General features: G+C 53.1%; 1 protein-coding gene across 1 annotated transcript in view; it reads left to right on the top strand.

Annotated features, from left to right (window-relative positions):
* Window positions 1-955: 955 nt before the first annotated feature.
* RUSC2 (RUN and SH3 domain containing 2) overlaps window positions 956-17,267 on the top strand; it is a 67,982-nt gene continuing 51,670 nt past the window's right edge. Inside the window, 1 exon segment of the mRNA XM_043515213.1 lies at window positions 956-1,322. The gene's annotated coding sequence lies outside the window, so the exon portion shown is untranslated.

Below are 17,267 nucleotides of genomic sequence, written 5' to 3'. Positions count from 1 at the left end.
TGGCCTTTGAGCAGGGCACGCCGAGCTGCTGGCACTGCCAGGGCTGGCTGCTCTACGCTACTGCCCCCGGGGAGCTGCCAGTGCTATCAACTTTGCCCTCCACCTCCAGGGTCCCACTGAAACTGCCCCTGACCAGCCTCCGGCTGCGCTTTGGGCCTTCACCTGGGGGCCAGCTGCACGGGGCGTCTCCCCAGGAGAGGAGTCCCACTGGAGGGGTGGGGGAGGACTCAGACAATACAGCGACGGGCGCTAGAAATCCTTCCGGAGAGCCACTCGCCCCGCAGAGCACGGGCACCCCCTTGGCAGCTTGCCAGGAGCCTGCAGGCCACGCAGGTGCAGCCAGCCTGTGCTGACAGGGAGGCGGCCTGTCCTAGCGCATGGATGGAGAGGGAACCTTGCCTCTGCGGGCCGGGGGCTCCATGGGCCACCGTTTCTGTTAGCGAGGGGGTGGCCCTGGGCTGCTTCGCAGACCAGACGGGGGTTGGCGGGGCCTATAGGGCAGCACAGGAACCCCCGCTTTAGATAGCTGCCGATTCAGTTGTGGATTAAAATTCGCAGCGTATCTGAGCTTGAACCCCTGGCCGGGTGATGCCTGCCCTGGCTGAGTGCCTGGCTGCTGCTCTCCACCCCCGAGGTGGCTGCATGTCAAGGGTGCTGTTTGGATGTCGCTTGTGGAGGCCTGTGGGATAAGGGGCACCATGGAGAACCACAAATCTTTCCTTTCAGCCCCTCCGCGGCCCGGGGCACTTCCTCTGTTCCGCACCCTGGGCCAGCCAGCGCCTTCTCTCCAGGGGCTGCGGCTGCCCAAGGGCCGTGCTGCAGGCAGGCAGCAATTCCAGCTGCCCCCGGCTGGTGCCAAGAGGAGAGAGCAGGAGGGGCGAGACCGAGCAGCCAGCCCAGGAGGGGAGCTGCCGCATATTTCACCGCAGAGGCTTCAGCGGGGTGTGGGAGGCTGCAGGTGGCCCCGAGCTGCTCCTCCCCGAGTTGCCAGGGCTGAGCAGAACCAGTCCTCCGGCCTCCAGCTGGCCGTGCTCTCTGCGCCCCCCGCACCCGGCTGAAGTCCCGCAGGGGCTGAGTGCCAGCCGGGGTGGCGGGCTGTGGGCATGCCCGGTCCTTCGCGCCGCCCAGCGTCACGGCAGCCGCCGGCAGGCTGGAGATGTGATTGCGCAGACCCTCCGCATTGCCCGGGATGCAGCTGCGGCAGGAGGGTGGCGTGACGCTGCGTCCCCCGGGAGCGCGGAGAGAGGCGAGCCCGGAGCCGGCTGGCGTCTGCACCCGCAGCTGCCCCTGGGGGCGGAGGGGCGCGACGGCGCCTCGGGCCGGTGAGCGAGGGGGATGGCGGGGGCCGCTTCTCTTGCTCGCGGATGGTGTTTAGGTCGGACCTTTCCCTGCCGAGCTGTGGCTTTTGCCCAGAGGCGCCCGGGGGCCTGCCCGGGTGCGGGGGCCGGGGAGCCGCGACGCCGCGGGCTGCCGTGTCTGGACGCCCCGGCCTGGGTGCAGGGCCCCGGCTCCCCATTGTCTGCCAGGGCAGCCCTGCCCAGGCGTGTTGCCGTGCTGGGGATGCTGCGGCCGCCCGAGACAAAGGAGCCAGGCTGGGGCGGGAGGGGGCTGCTGGCCGGCCGGCCGGCCTGGGCTCGCTTTGCAGGCTGGTGCCTGGCTGGCCCGCAAGCGCGGAGCTGGAGCGCGGTGGGCAGGCGAAAGCCCTGTTCCCGGCTGGAGGAATCCACCCAGCTCCGCGGGCCGGGACCCTTCGCGCTGCCCGGGGGGGGTGTGACGCCTGGGTGGCCCCTTGGTGGCCGTCGGGAGCTGCGCTCTCCTCTGGGCTGGGAAAGGGGCCACCCGGGCATCGCTTTCCTCTCCGGGATGGGCCGTGCAGGGCCGGGACCCATGACTGCAGCTGACCTGCGAGCAGGTGTCGCGCCCGGTCCTCCTCTCCCTACAGCCGCTTCACCGAGCCGGGGGCCCCCGGCCACTGCCGGCCGGGGGAGGCGGGTGCTCCAGAGAAGAGGGCGGCTCCCCTAATGTGTATGTGGTAAAAGGGGATGGACCGGGCGGAGGGAGGTTGAGATCTGAGGTCAGCCAGAAGAGCAGGGGGTGAGGCAGTGCTGTAGGGTGTGAAAGGGAGGAGGACGTAACTATAGGGGTGCAGTGGCGGGGGCTCCAGTGGAGTGCTGTGTCTATGGGGGGTGCAGTGGCGGGGGCACCACTGGAGTGCTGTGTCTATGGGGGGTGCAGTGGCGGGGGCACCACTGGAGTGCTGTGTCTATAGGGGGGTGCAGTGGCGGGGGCTCCAGTGGAGTGCTGTGTCTATAGGGGGGTGCAGTGGCGGGGGCTCCAGTGGAGTGCTGTGTCTATGGGGGGTGCAGTGGCGGGGGCTCCACTGGAGTGCTGTGTCTATGGGGGGTGCAGTGGCGGGGGCTCCAGTGGAGTGTTGTGTCTATAGGGGGGTGCAGTGGCGGGGGCACCACTGGAGTGCTGTGTCTATGGGGGGTGCAGTGGCGGGGGCTCCACTGGAGTGTTGTGTCTATGGGGGGTGCAGTGGCGGGGGCTCCAGTGGAGTGTTGTGTCTATGGGGGGTGCAGTGGCGGGGGCTCCACTGGAGTGCTGTGTCTATGGGGGGTGCAGTGGCGGGGGCTCCAGTGGAGTGTTGTGTCTATAGGGGGGTGCAGTGGCGGGGGCACCACTGGAGTGCTGTGTCTATAGGGGGGTGCAGTGGCGGGGGCTCCACTGGAGTGTTGTGTCTATGGGGGGTGCAGTGGCGGGGGCTCCACTGGAGTGCTGTGTTTATGGGGGGTGCAGTGGCGGGGGCTCCACTGGAGTGCTGTGTCTATGGGGGGTGCAGTGGCGGGGGCTCCACTGGAGTGCTGTGTCTATAGGGGGGTGCAGTGGCGGGGGCTCCACTGGAGTGCTGTGTCTATAGGGGGTGCAGTGGAGGGGGCTCCACTGGAGTGCTGTGTCTATAGGGGGTGCAGTGGCGGGGGCTCCACTGGAGTGCTGTGTCTATGGGGGGTGCAGTGGCGGGGGCTCCACTGGAGTGCTGTGTCTATGGGGGGTGCAGTGGCGGGGGCTCCACTGGAGTGCTGTGTCTATGGGGGGTGCAGTGGCGGGGGCTCCACTGGAGTGCTGTGTCTATGGGGGGTGCAGTGGCGGGGGCTCCACTGGAGTGCTGTGTCTATGGGGGGTGCAGTGGCGGGGGCACCACTGGAGTGCTGTGTCTATAGGGGGGTGCAGTGGCGGGGGCACCACTGGAGTGCTGTGTCTATAGGGGGGTGCAGTGGCGGGGGCTCCAGTGGAGTGTTGTGTCTATGGGGGGTGCAGTGGCGGGGGCTCCACTGGAGTGCTGTGTCTATAGGGGGGTGCAGTGGCGGGGGCTCCACTGGAGTGCTGTGTCTATAGGGGGTGCAGTGGCGGGGGCTCCACTGGAGTGCTGTGTCTATAGGGGGTGCAGTGGAGGGGGCTCCACTGGAGTGCTGTGTCTATAGGGGGGTGCAGTGGCGGGGGCTCCAGTGGAGTGCTGTGTCTATGGGGGGTGCAGTGGCGGGGGCTCCACTGGAGTGCTGTGTCTATGGGGGGTGCAGTGGCGGGGGCTCCAGTGGAGTGTTGTGTCTATAGGGGGTGCAGTGGCGGGGGCACCACTGGAGTGCTGTGTCTATAGGGGGGTGCAGTGGCGGGGGCTCCACTGGAGTGTTGTGTCTATGGGGGGTGCAGTGGCGGGGGCTCCACTGGAGTGCTGTGTCTATAGGGGGTGCAGTGGAGGGGGCTCCACTGGAGTGCTGTGTCTATAGGGGGTGCAGTGGCGGGGGCTCCACTGGAGTGCTGTGTCTATGGGGGGTGCAGTGGCGGGGGCCCCAGTGGAGTGTTGTGTCTATGGGGGGTGCAGTGGCGGGGGCTCCACTGGAGTGCTGTGTCTATAGGGGGGTGCAGTGGCAGGGGCTCCACTGGAGTGCTGTGTCTATGGGGGGTGCAGTGGCGGGGGCTCCACTGGAGTGCTGTGTCTATGGGGGGTGCAGTGGCGGGGGCTCCACTGGAGTGCTGTGTCTATAGGGGGTGCAGTGGCATGGGCTCCACTGGAGTGCTGTGTCTATAGGGGGTGCAGTGGCGGGGACTCCACTGGAGTGCTGTGTCTATAGGGGGGTGCAGTGGCGGGGACTCCACAGGAGTGTTGTTTCTATAGGGGGGTGCAGTGGCGGGGACTCCACTGGAGTGTTGTGTCTATAGGGGGGTGCAGTGGCAGGGGCTCCAGTGTAGTGCTGTGTCTATAGGGCATGAAGTTATAGGGGATGCGCAAGTCAGTAGCTTTTTGCCCCTCGACACCAGGTATGAGATGTGCTAAAGTACAGGTGACCTGAGTTGAGCAGCCATACCACACTCACAAAGCCACTCCCCAGTTAGCCAGCTCGGCCGAGCTCTAGGGCAGCTCGTTTCAGGGATCGCCAAAGAGTGGTTTAGATACAACACCATGAGATCTGCAGGAGAGCCCAGGCTTGGAAGAACAGGGATGGGGCAGGCTCAGTTTGTCAGTGCTGTGGAGGAGCTGAGAGTGAAAGCAGCTTCAGAAAGGGCTGCAGGTCAGGAGCGAGGTGCCTTCCAAGTGCATGTGGGGCTCAGGGTTGGAAGATTAGGGGGGCTGCTGTGTCAGAGTGGGGGCTTGAGGAGCAGTGGCAGAGGTGGGGGGGGTGGAGGGAATTCGGGACTGGAAGAACACGGGAATTTAAATATTAAATCCTTAGCGTGACTCTCTCCAGCTTGTCTCACCGTGTTCATCAAGCGTGTCAGGACTCTCCCTAGCGGGAACACAGTTTGGTTGAGGCTGGAATTGTCCTCGGCACACCCTTTTGTGTAGCAGTTTTCTGGAAGGACCATTTTATTTCTGCAAGTCCTTGGTCTGTCTGTCTGTCTGTCTCTCTCTCGTCCCATGTGGTCCTGTCTTTTAAACCCGGGGATCAAGACAAAGCCAGAGCACCTGTTCAGGACAGCAGAGGGAAAGAACAGGGATTCATGCAATAGTATGTGGGAGAGAATTAGTTCTCACCAAAGCTTTAGGCCCATAAATTAAAATGGCATCAGGGCATTTAACCTCCCGGACTGTGAACATCCTCCCATCGCAAACCTGAACCTCATGCCAGGAACTCAAAACTCTGTGTGTCCCCCATCCTCCTTCACAATCCTGAGGGACGATGCTGCTGGATATGCACCTGCAGGAGGGAGCTAGAGAGAACATGCAGTAGGGCACATGCATCTGCCTGTGTCTGCATCAAGGAGCCAGAGGAGAAAACAGGCAGCAGGACACACAGCAGTTGCGTCTGCCTTGAGGAGATGGCATACCTACTTCAGAGCACCAGCACGTCTCCGGAAGCTGAGGACAGTTTTCAGAGTAGCAGCCGTGTTAGTCTGTATTCGCAAAAAGAAAAGGAGTACTTGTGGCACCTTAGAGACTAACAAATTTATTAGAGCATAAGCTTTCGTGAGCTACAGCTCACTTCATCAAATGCATCCGATGAAGTGAGCTGTAGCTCACGAAAGCTTATGCTCTAATAAATTTGTTAGTCTCTAATGTGCCACAAGTACTCCTTTTCTTTTTGAGGACAGTTTGCATCAGATGTATGCAATTCTCTGCATGAAGATGCTGAGGAGACTGAGGCAGATACCTGCAGTGATCACAGCCCTGGGGAGCACTTGCGCCCTGACAAGCAGGCTGGCTGGGCCTTGTTTGTGTTGCTTGGACTGCACTAGTTGTTAAGCACTGAAGGCACCAAGCCACAGTCCCTGCCTGAGATGCCTGAAGTCTAAAGGAGAGGCAGGATCAGGTGGGGACTGGAGAGACTTTAGGAATCATTAGCTTTAAAGAAATCCTGCAAATACCGCATAGGCCCTGGTGTAGGATACAGACAGCCTCGTTAGTGCCTTGAGATAGGACATTAGAGAGAATGGGGCGCGGGTCACTGGCAGGTTTAAACTGGTGTCCATGGTGGAGTCTCTGTCACTTGCAGTCTGTAACCCTTGGTTTGAGGACGTCAGTAACTCAGCCAGAGGTTGGGGGTCTGTTACCGGAGGGGGTGGGCGAGGTTCTGTGGCCTGCGATGTGCAGGAGGTCACACTAGGGGATCGTGATGGCCCCTTCTGGCCTTTGAGTCTGTGCAGCAAGGTCTCTGGGCGAGGCCTGTCAGTGATTGCATGGCAGGAGATGCAGATGCCCATGAGAACATGTCTCCCTGTGCCGGTATCACTGCCCTTCATGCGTGTACTTCGGTGGCCAGGTCCCTGCCCATGGCTCTTACAATCTTGCTTAGAGCCAGGTTCAACAGAAAGGACCGTGTCTGGGTGGGGATAGGGCCAGGCGCAGGATGGGGGGTAGAAACAGTAACTAGTGGGAGGGGGATATTGCTCCTTGGGAGAATTCAGCTTTTCTGCCGCATGGATGATCAGCTTGGAACGGGGCAGCGCTGGCTGCTGGGTTAGGGCTAAAGCCAGAATCTCATTCTGGGGTTTTTCTTTAACCCTCTTCCCAACTTCTCCCAAGAGAATCCGGCCACCCCGACTCTTCCCCTGCTGCCCCTTAGCTCAGGCTGGAGCGGTGGGAAAAGTCAGATAAGAAGTGTTCAGATTGTCGTGGGGGGGCTCTTCTCCCCAGCCCCCACTTCGCATGCACTCCACTTTCTAGAGAGCAAATGTTAAGCCACCTTTCCGAGGGCTGCTGGGGTCTGTGCATTCCAACTAAAATAAAACCTTTGGGACGTAAAAACGGGTTTAATCAGTTCCCACAAAAGGCAAATTCTGGGCAGCTAAGAGGCCAAAAATGAGAGGAAAAGTGGGGGTAGCTGTGCTTGCCAAACATACCCCAGGGCAAATCTGTGCAGCAGGGATGTGTCTGGCTCCTCTCTCTGGAACTGCAGGTGTCACAGGGCTGGGTGGTGGCTTTGTCCCCTCCTGATCTCCCAGCTAACTTCCCCTGGCTCATCTGGTTTTGGATGGTGCTAATGCAGTCTTTGCTCTACACACAGCTTGCAAAGTGATGGGTTGGGCTGGAGCCTCTAGCCTCACCCCCGCACCAACCAGCATTAACCCAGTATGGCCAGCCTCAGGCATTCAAAACATCATGACTCAGGCCCCAGAAAACCATGAGACTTTACAAGATAAGGATTGGGCCTTTTTCCTTTGCCTCGTGGATTCTGCGTCTTTAAGGGACACTCGGCTCATGTTTTCAAGCTTTTCTCCACAAGAAGGAGGGTAGAAACTTTTGTTATTGGAAGCCAAGCTTCCTACATACTCACATGACTCCAGGAGCTGGGGATTTAAGAAACACCCAAACTGGTGAGAACTGGCAACTAGCCGCTCTCTGGCCTCCCAGAGCCGTGCCTTCCCCACAGGGCCGGCCGCTCTCCGGCGTCCCAGAGCTGGGCCTTCCCCACAGGGTCAGCCTTCCTCTGGAGCGTGGGTGTGCTAACATACACTATCAGTGTGCAGATTGCTTTGCACAGCAGAGACCGAGACCTGCCCCAAAGAGCTCACCTTTCTTAGAGCCAGAGCAATGGGAGCAGATGCCAGGCCAGGGTGGGAACCTCTGGGGGGACAGGGATGATTGGGATGGACAGTGACTGTGCTAACCAGCTGTAGTCAATTGTAGCTTTCAGCCAGATAGTGACTAGCTGGGAATGGAGCTTGGCCAGAGCTACATAGTGGATAGAACAGTAACTGATGCAGGCGGCCAATTCCTGATGGCAGGTGGGGACAGGCCACATGTGGTGTAAATAAATTAACAATAAACTGTAAATCTCTCTCTCTCCCCATGTATATATAGGGAGAGACATTTACAGTTTACAGCTCTGTGTATTACTTATCTTAGTCCATAAGCCCCTGGGTGGTGGTTGTGTCTGGACAGTGCCCAGGGACCACCGATCCTGACTCAGGCTCTGAACGCTCCTGTACTACAGAGGCCCAAAGAAAAGCTCTATGTAAGGGCCAAAGCTTGTCTCTTTCACAGCGGCTCTTGGTCCAGCACCAGATAGGACCTGGTCCAGCGTGTGTCCTGTACTGCAGAGCCCGTTAGAACTGAAGTGGGTGATGCGTAGGTGATTTACACTCACTTAGGAGCTGGGCCTGACCCTCCCAACCACACCCAGAACCACGTGCATGAGTTAACTGTGTTCCTTGGTCCTTGCTGTTGGCATGCAGTGAAATGCCTGCACTGCAGCTGGACCATCCCCTCCTGTCCTGCTCCATTGCAGGAAGTTATCGGGGCTCCCTGGGCGACTGCCGCTGCAGTGCTGCACCTGGAGGCTGGCGTTACAGGGCACTCGGGCAGAGGGGAGCAACCGGAGGTTCCTGCTTACAAGAGAGATCCTAGGTCATAGGTGTTAGAGACAGCAAAGATCACAGGGGCCAGCCACAGGGGCCTGGCAAGACCACAGTCCCCATAGAACATGTCCTGGGCTTGATTCTGATGTTGGACTTGGTGTCAGTTGTGCATTAGACTAGAATAGGTGCTACGTAAGTCCCAGCCTGAGCCCTGGGGGCCCTGCACGTGGTTAGAGTGCTCTGACACGGGATTCTGAGATCGCCCCCCGCCCCCTTTACTAGTGTGCAGGGGGCCTATACTGCGCACACAGCTCCTGTTTGCTCTCCTGCCCAGCGGTGCCGGGTGACACTGTTTGGATGGAGATTCCAACCACGCTGCAGTGGCTGAATCAATGAGCAGGTGCAGTCTGGTTGGAATGCTCTGACCCTCAGTACTGGCGAATGTCGAATCCATTCACACCCTAGCAGCTCCACTCCCCTGTCTAGTGCTCCTCTCCAAGGTGCTGGATACTTCAGGTGTCAGGCTGGAGCGGGGCCCAGTGACCCCTGCTGTCCGCTCAGTCGGTGCGTGTGGCTCAACTGGGTGCTCTCTCTTTACTAGAGCCACATCAAATGCTGTTGTCAAATGGCATCAGCTGCAATCACTTCTCACCTAAACCCATTTGGTAGACAGTCCTTTCTCAGCTCTGCTCAGCCTGCCTTGGTCCAGAAGTGACTGCCCCTTTCCTAGTCTTGGCCTATCTCACATACCTAGTCCTGTCTGAATTGTACTAGGGCTGTCAAGCAATTAAAAAAATTAATCGTGACTAATCGCACAATTAATCGGGCTGTTAAACAATAACAGAATACCATTTATTTAAATGTGTTGGATGTTCTCTACTTTTTCAAATATATTGATTTCAATTACAACATAGAATACAAAGTGTACAGTGCTCACTTTATAGTTATTTTTTAATACAAGTATTTGCATTGTAAAACACCTAAAGAAATAGTAAATGTCACTTCACCTCGTACAAGTACTGCAGTGCAATCTCTTTATCATGAAAGTTGAACTTACAAATGTAGAATTATGTACAAAAAACTGCATTCAAAAATAAAACAATGTAAAATTTTAGAGCCTGCAAGTCCATTCAGTCCTACTTCTTGTTCCACCAATTGCTCAGACAAACAAGTTTGTTTACATTTGCAGGAGATAATGCTGCCTGTTTCTTGTTTACAGTGTCACCTGAGAGCGAGAACAGGCATTCTCATGGCACTGTTGTAGCTGGCGTTACAAGATATTTACATCACAGATGTGCTAAAGATTCATATGTCCCTTCATACTTCAACCACCCTTCCAGAGGACATGTCCATGTTGATAACGATCCAAAGCAATGTGGACTGACGCGTTCATTTTCATCATCTGAGTCAGATGCCACCAGCAGAAGGTTGATTTTCTTTTTTGGTGGTTCAGGTTCTGTGGTTTCTGCATCGGAGTGTTGCTCTTTAAGACTTCTGAAAGCATGCTCCACACCTCATCCCTCTCAGATTTTGGAAGGCACTTCAGATTCTTAAACCTTGGGCGAGTGCTGTAGCTATATTTAGAAATCTCACATCGGTACCATCTTTGCGTTTTGTCAAGTCTGCAGTGAAAGTGTTCTTAAAATGAACAATGTGCTGGGTCATCATCCCAGACTGCTATTACATGAAATATGTGGCAGAATGCGGGTAAAACAGAGCAGTGGACATAAGTCTTTCACAAGGAGTTTGGTCACAAATTTAATTAACGCATTATTTTTTTAACGAGCGTCATCAGCATGGAAACCTCTCCTCTTGAACAGTGACCGAAGCATGGAAGGCATACGAATGTTTAGCAGATCTGGCACGTAAATACCTTGCAATGCTGGCTACAAAAGTGCCATGCGAACACCTGTTCTCACTTTCAGGTGACATTGTAAATAAGAAGAGGGCAGCATTATTTCCTGTAAATGTAAACAAACTTGTTTGTCTGAGCGATTGGCTGAACAAGAAGTAGGACTGAGTGGACTTGCAGGCTCTAAAGTTTTACATTGTTTTGGTTTTGAGTGCAGTTATGTAACAAAAAAAATACATTTGTAAGTTGCACTTTCACAGCAAAGAGACTGCCCTACAGTACTTACATGAGGTGAATTGAAAAATACTATTTCTTTGTTTATCATTTGTACAGTGCAAATATTTGTCATCAAAAATAATATACACTTTGATTTCAATTACAACACAGAATACAATATATATATGAAAATGTAGAAAAACATCCAAAATATTTACTAAAGTTCAGTTGGTATTCTGTTGTTTAACAGTGCAATTAAAACAGTGATTAATCATGATTCATTTTTTGAATTAATCATGTGAGTTAACTGTGATTAATCGACAGACCTAAATTGTACCCAAGGAAACATCGGTGTGGCCTGCTGCCTGGACCCTATTGGCAAAGAGGGTGGCCTCAGATTCTCAACCCTTGTCTCTGGGGTGGAGTCACAGACCTGGAGATGGAAAAGCCCTACTGAGTTCAGTAGTTAGTTCTGGCCTTCACAGGGCCAGGGCAGGGTTCTTCTCTGCAGGATGTTCACCAGGCTTGGACTAGTCCATTTTAATGACCCAAGTGGAGGAACATCCACCTCTTCCTTTGGCAGTATTGTTCTGGTTGGCTTCTGCTCTGCCATCGCCAGCTTGCAATTCTCATGCATGTTGAAATGAATGTGCTCCTGGGATCATCCCACTGACCCCTGTAGGGTTACTTGCCTGAGTAAGTGCTGCTCAGCAGGGGTAAAGCTTTATGTGGCTCTTTGTCTCTTCAGCAAAACGTTTCCTCTCACTCTGTTCAGTGCCTTCTTAGCCAAGCCATCATGGAACTTTGTCTGCTGCCAGGCGCGGAGCTAGAAGGTTTGGAACACACTGCACATGTGCCAGATCTTCCGCTGTTTGAGAATTTTCAATGACCACTGAGAGTCGACCTCTTCCCTTTCCAGCTGTCTCCTTGGTTTCACAACCTTCTATTTTCCTTTCATAAGATGCTTGCTAATTATAATTTATTTCTTCAGCACCCACAAGGGGCTTGCTGCTTATCACCCTGACCCAAATCATCTCCCTCATGTCTTGTGCTTTTCCTGACAGTCCAGCTGTCCTGCAGCCAGCTGTGGCATGTCATTATGTGTTCATTGGGGAATACAAAGGCCACTGCGCTGTGACTGTGTGGGTATTCAGAGTAGGCATGTTCCATCTCAGTGGTTAGCTTACACTAGTAATCATTGATCTCCTTGGGTTTCTGTTCGATACCCATAATGGTGGTGTCTGCCTGTCTTATAAAGGTCCTAAAGTGAACTCAAAAGATCTTACTGTCTGTTCAGTATTTTTATGCCGTCAAATGATGATGTCATGTCATATGATGATAGCACTTTCCATTCCACTGGTATCTCTGGAGGATGTTAAACAGCAGCTACTAAAATTAATCAGCCGGTCCAAATAACTTGCATCCAAGAGTTTTAAAAGAGCTGACTGAGGAACTCACTGGACCATTAATGTTGATTTTTATTATGTCTTGGAACACTGGGGAAGATCCAGAAGACTGGAAGAAAGCTAATATTGTGTCAGTATTTTAAAAAGGGAAATGGGATATTTAGGTAATTATAGGACTGCTTGGCTGACATCAATCCCTCATAAGATAAGGGAATGGTTGATATGGGACTTGATTGATAAAGAATTAAAGGAGGGTACTATAATTAATGCCAATCAACATGGGTTTATAGAACATAGATCCTGTCAAACAAACTTGATATCTTTTTGGATGAGATTACAAGTTTAGTTGATAAAGATGATAATATTGGTGTAAGATACTTAGACTTCTGTAAAGATCTTTGACTTGGTACTGCAGGGCATTTTGATTAAAAACCTAGAACAATACAAAATTAACATGGCACACATTAATTGGATGAAAAACTGACTAAATGTTAGGTCTCAAAATGTAACTGTAAATGGGGAATCATCACTGAATGGTTGTAAAAAGAAAAGGAGTACTTTTGGCACCTTAGAGACTAACAAATTTATTTGAGCATTTGTTGTGGTTGTGTTTCTAGTAGGGGTCCTGCAACAATCAGTTCTTGGCCCTAAACTAACATTTTTATGAATGTCCTGGAAGAAAACATAAAATCGTCACTGATAAAGTTTGCAGATGACACCGTAATTGGAGGAGTGGGAAATAACGAAGAGGACAGGTTTCTAATACAGAGCAAGATGGATAATTTGGTAAACTGGGTGCAAGCAAACAATATGCATTCTAATATGGCTAAATGTAAATATATACATATAGGAACTAAGAATGTAGGACTTTATTCTGGGAAGCAGTGACTCTGAAAAAGATGTGGGGGTTTTGGTGAATAACCAGCTGAATATGAGCTCCCAGTGCAACACGATGTGATCCTGGGATGCATAAACGGGAATCTTGAGTAGCAGTAGGGAGGTGATTTTGCCTCTATATGTGGCACTGGTGTGATTGCTGCTGGAATCCTATGTCCAATTCAAGGAGAGTGTTGATAAATTGCAGAGGGTTCAGAGAAGAGCCATGAGAACGATTAAACAGTTGGAAACCTTGCCTTGTAATGGTAGATTGAGCTTCATGAGTCTATTATCTTAACAAGGAGAAGGTTAAGGGGTGACTTGATCACAATCTGTAAGAGCCTACATGGGGAAAAAATATTTAATACTGGGTTCTTCATTCTAGCTGAAGAACGTTGAATATGATCCCAGTGGCTGGAAGTTGAAGCAAGACGCACTCAGACTGGAGATAAGATATACATTGTTAACAGTGTGGGTCATTAACCACTGGAACAATTTACCCAGGGTTGTGGTGGATTCTCCATCGCTGGCAATGTTTAAATCAAGACTGGCTGTTTCTAAAAGCTCTGCTCCAGGAGTTATTTTGGGAAGTTCTCTGGCCTGTGCTATGCAGGAGCTCGAACCTGATGATCACTATGGTCCCTTTTGGCCTTGGGATTTATTAAAAAACCCAGTATGAATTGCTTTTAAAGGGCTATGCGCTTCCTCCATTTCTCAGGCTTCTCTTCTGTGCCCCAGGCCCTCTGCAGCAACCTGGGAGCTCAACGCCTCCTGGATTACACGTTTTAAATCACCAGCACTCGTTCTCTTGGCCCACTGATTGGTGTGCGAGAACTAACAGCAGGCACTGCATAGGTCCCTGCGAGGAGCAGTGCTGTTTAATACATTTATTAATGACCTGGAAAAGGGAGGGGACAGATGACACAGTTATTTTGGCAGTGAGAATGTCGGAGGAACCTACCCAAGCTAAGTGTGGGCAACGTGACGGTAGAAGAAATTCAAAACAGCACATTTTGGGGTTCTAAATTAAGTGTATCAATTCATAGACAGCACAATGGAGACCTGGTTCAATGCGCAGCTGCAGTCAGAAAAGCAAACCAGATGTTAGGCTGCATAAGGCCTGGGATGGAGAATAATATTGAAACTCTTCCAATGCCATTATGGTAATTAAAGCATTCTCCTGGGTTCTGTGTGCAGGACTGGTCACCCCTCAGGGCACATCATAGGAAGGGAATTGTGGAATTATAGGAAGGTCAGACATGAGCTATGAGAGTGATCAGGGGCCTGTGGAAAACTCTCATTGGAAGAAAGATTGAAAAGATTGTTTACTTTAGATCAGAGACAAGAGGACGTGAGACAAATGTACCATGCATAGACTTGGCTATAGAAAGGAGATCTCATAGCATAAGAACAAGAGGACATTCAATTAAATTAAAGGTGGCAAATTTAGAAGTGCTGAAATACTGTTTTACACATCGTGTATTTAATATGTGGAACTCATTGCCACAGGACGTCAGTGAGGCCAAGAATGTAGCAAGATTCAAAGGAGGATTTGACATTTATGTGGAAAACAAGAGCTGTTAGTGCTTGTAGAAGGATTCTAAAACCTCCTGCCTCCGGGTTTACACCAAGCTCCATCTGCTAGGGGCTCAGAGGCACCCATGGGGTCACATTATCCGATCACTGTCTTCATGGAGGACAGGTCCATCAATGGCTATTAGCCAGGATGGGCTGGGAATGAATGACAGGGGATGGATCACTTGATGATCACCTGTTCTGCTTATTCTTTCCGGGGCACCTGGCACTGGCCACTGTCAGAAGACAGGATACTGGGCTAGATGGACCCTTGGTCAGACCCAGTAGGGCCATTTTTATGTTCTTGCGTCTTCCTCTGAAGCATCAGGTGCTGGCCTCTGTTGGAGACAAGATACAGGGCCTAGATGGTCTGTGGGGCTGAGCCCACCTGGCAGTTCCTATGCAGCAGCTTCAGGGAGTCAGGAGCTCACAGCACGGATGCCCTCTCCATAGGCTGGGCTGAGAGCCTGGGTATGGACCATGCTTCCTCCCAAGAGTCCGTAGAAAGATTAAAACTGGAGCTGGCATGATTCTCATCTGCTCAGTGTGACCTCAAGGTCTTGGTGCTCTAACCTGCTACTCAGATCATCCTTCTGATTCCCACGCCGCTCGCCCTCAGGGCCTAGCCTTCCTCCCCAACCAGAAAAGCCTTCCTAAGCGGCAGCCCCTGGTCGGTGGGGGGTTGGCAACTGAGTAATCAGGACCCCACTAGCCAGTAGACGTCTGTCGCTCCGAGCCATAGTTGGGTGTGAGGAGCCATCTTCTGGGATGCATCCGGACAGAAAAAGCTCAGTCGGAGCCCTTCTGCAGGAGAGTTCCCTCACACAGGGCAGGATTTTGGCCTGTCAGCGAGCTCTGTCTTGGGAAGAATTTCTGCTCTCGGGGCAATCGGAGGGAAAGCAGATGGGTTTGTTAGTGCAGGCCCGTCCCCATAACAAGCAGTTTCTGAAGGCTCTATCTGTCCTTGTATTTGGGCTGTGATGCATTCTAATGCTATTATGGATATCATTGCTGTGGCCTCATCTGGATGCAGCCTGCAGTTTGGGTCACATCCCCCTCTCGCCCCCCCGAAAGGGGAGAGCAGCATTCAAGGGGGATCAGAGACTGGCAGTGGGAGCGATCAAGGGCTTGGAAGAACTCGGTTAAGAGGAGAGATTGATGAGATTGGAGGAGAGGAACCAGAGCACCAGGGTTATGTGCTCCCTGTCCCATAACGCCAGAACAAAGGGACAATCAGTGACATTAACAAGTGACACAGTCAAAACTCATAAAAGGAGATATCGTCACACAATGTGTGATTAGCCAGTGGAACTCACTGCCACAAGATGATGTTGAGGCCAAAAACCTGGCAAGATTCAACAAGGGATTGGGCATGTATATGGACAACAACACTAGCCAGTTATAATAGCGAATGCTCACAAATTTTAGAAGAGATCTGAACTATCTGCTTCGAAGCTTAAGGCAATTTCTAAAGCCTGGGGCTAAAAGGAGGCTCCAGTGGGGGAGCAGATTATCCCCCATCTGCCTACTGGGAGGAGTCTTGTACCTTCCCGCACAGCACATGGCACTGGCCATGCTGGGTACAGAACAGTGGACTAGCTGGACCATGGTTCTGATCCAATCTGGCAGGTCTTGTGCCTGAAACCAAAGTTTTGCCCTGTGGTTGCTCCATGGAGGCTAAATGTGTCCTGCTCCTTCCCCCACTTCTGAGCCAATGGCAACTATCACCCTAGATTTCCTCTCTCTTTTAAAACGGCTTTGCTTGGAGAAGGTTTAGAGACAGTGGCCATCTCCTGGAAGGAACCGCGAGGCTAAAGCCGTTCTCAGCCCGTCCTGGACTTCCTTCCCATGGCGGAGCTTCCTGTTACATCAGTCCAGAAATCGCCCTGTGCGGCCCTTGCCTTCTCGGGCGTGCGCCCAGCAAAGGGCCTGGCCCCACGCCGTGTGCTCAGAGGACAGCGAACCCCTCCATCCAGACTGCGTACCAGTGGCCTGAAAAGAAGTGTCCAGGCCTCATCACAGCCAGGGGAACAAAACCCCAGCAGCCATCACAGGCCAGAGCCTCCGGGACCGAGAACAAAAGGGCATCAGAGAAGAATTGTGTCAGGCCCCTGTATTGCCTGTACAGGGCATGACGCAGAGGCAGTCGTCAGTGGCCGTTGCTGGGGCTCCTGCTTTCTGCGGGCCTTTCCTTCCCTGGCTGGGGGTCTCCTGGACATGGGCACAGATGGCTGCAGGGTTTGCTGCAGAGACCTGCTGTGTAGACATAGAAAGTCTCTCCCGTGTATGCAGCTGGCCACGGGCCCTCTCAGAGGCTGCCTGCTCCTCACATGGTTAACGTGTTTTGCAGCTTTGGCAGGAATCCTGTGGATGTGGCTGCTGTTGGAAAGGCCCGTTAGTGAGGCAATTTAAAGGGGAACATCTAATGAAGAGAGCTGGCTGCTGGGATGTTTTCCATCGGGGCTGGGGCTCCGGGCTCTCGCTCTGGTTGCGTAAGCTTGGTTCAGTAAGCTTCATGCAGAATTGCATCATCCTTAACAAAGAAAACTCAGCAGACTCGCACTTAATGGCTCCCTGGCCGAGCTGCCGCGGTGCATTGCTCCTGCCAGCTCTTCTCTCTCCTCCCAGGGGGCACAGCCGCCTCGCCCCAGGCAGCAAACAGCCAGGCAGGCACAGCAGGAGGGCTGAAAATTACCGCTCTGGCATTAAAAGATCAACCTGGCCTTACTGTAGGCATCAATCCCAGTGTCCCAGCCACTCTCCAGCCTGGGCAATCCGCTGGGATGGGGTGGAAGTGGGCGGGTATTTCTCCTGTTTCAAGGTCTTCAGCCTCTGTAAAGTCCTTCTCTGTTCTCAGATGGGTACAATATTTATCTTCGCTTCCTGTCCCGGGCATGCAGAGTGTTGCTGTGTGCTGTCAAGCGGCTACTGTCTCCCACCCCAGATGCAGCTGCCTTTCGGTGGGTGATTCTTGTGTGTGTGTGTAGCTTGCAAAGGGCTGTGGGGTGAACGATACCAGAGGAATGTTTGAATGACGATTGAACACT

Source organism: Dermochelys coriacea, chromosome 5 (assembly GCF_009764565.3).
Source record: "Dermochelys coriacea isolate rDerCor1 chromosome 5, rDerCor1.pri.v4, whole genome shotgun sequence".
Classification (NCBI taxonomy): Eukaryota; Metazoa; Chordata; order Testudines; family Dermochelyidae; genus Dermochelys; species Dermochelys coriacea.
This window is presented reverse-complemented; position numbering and strand designations above follow the sequence as displayed.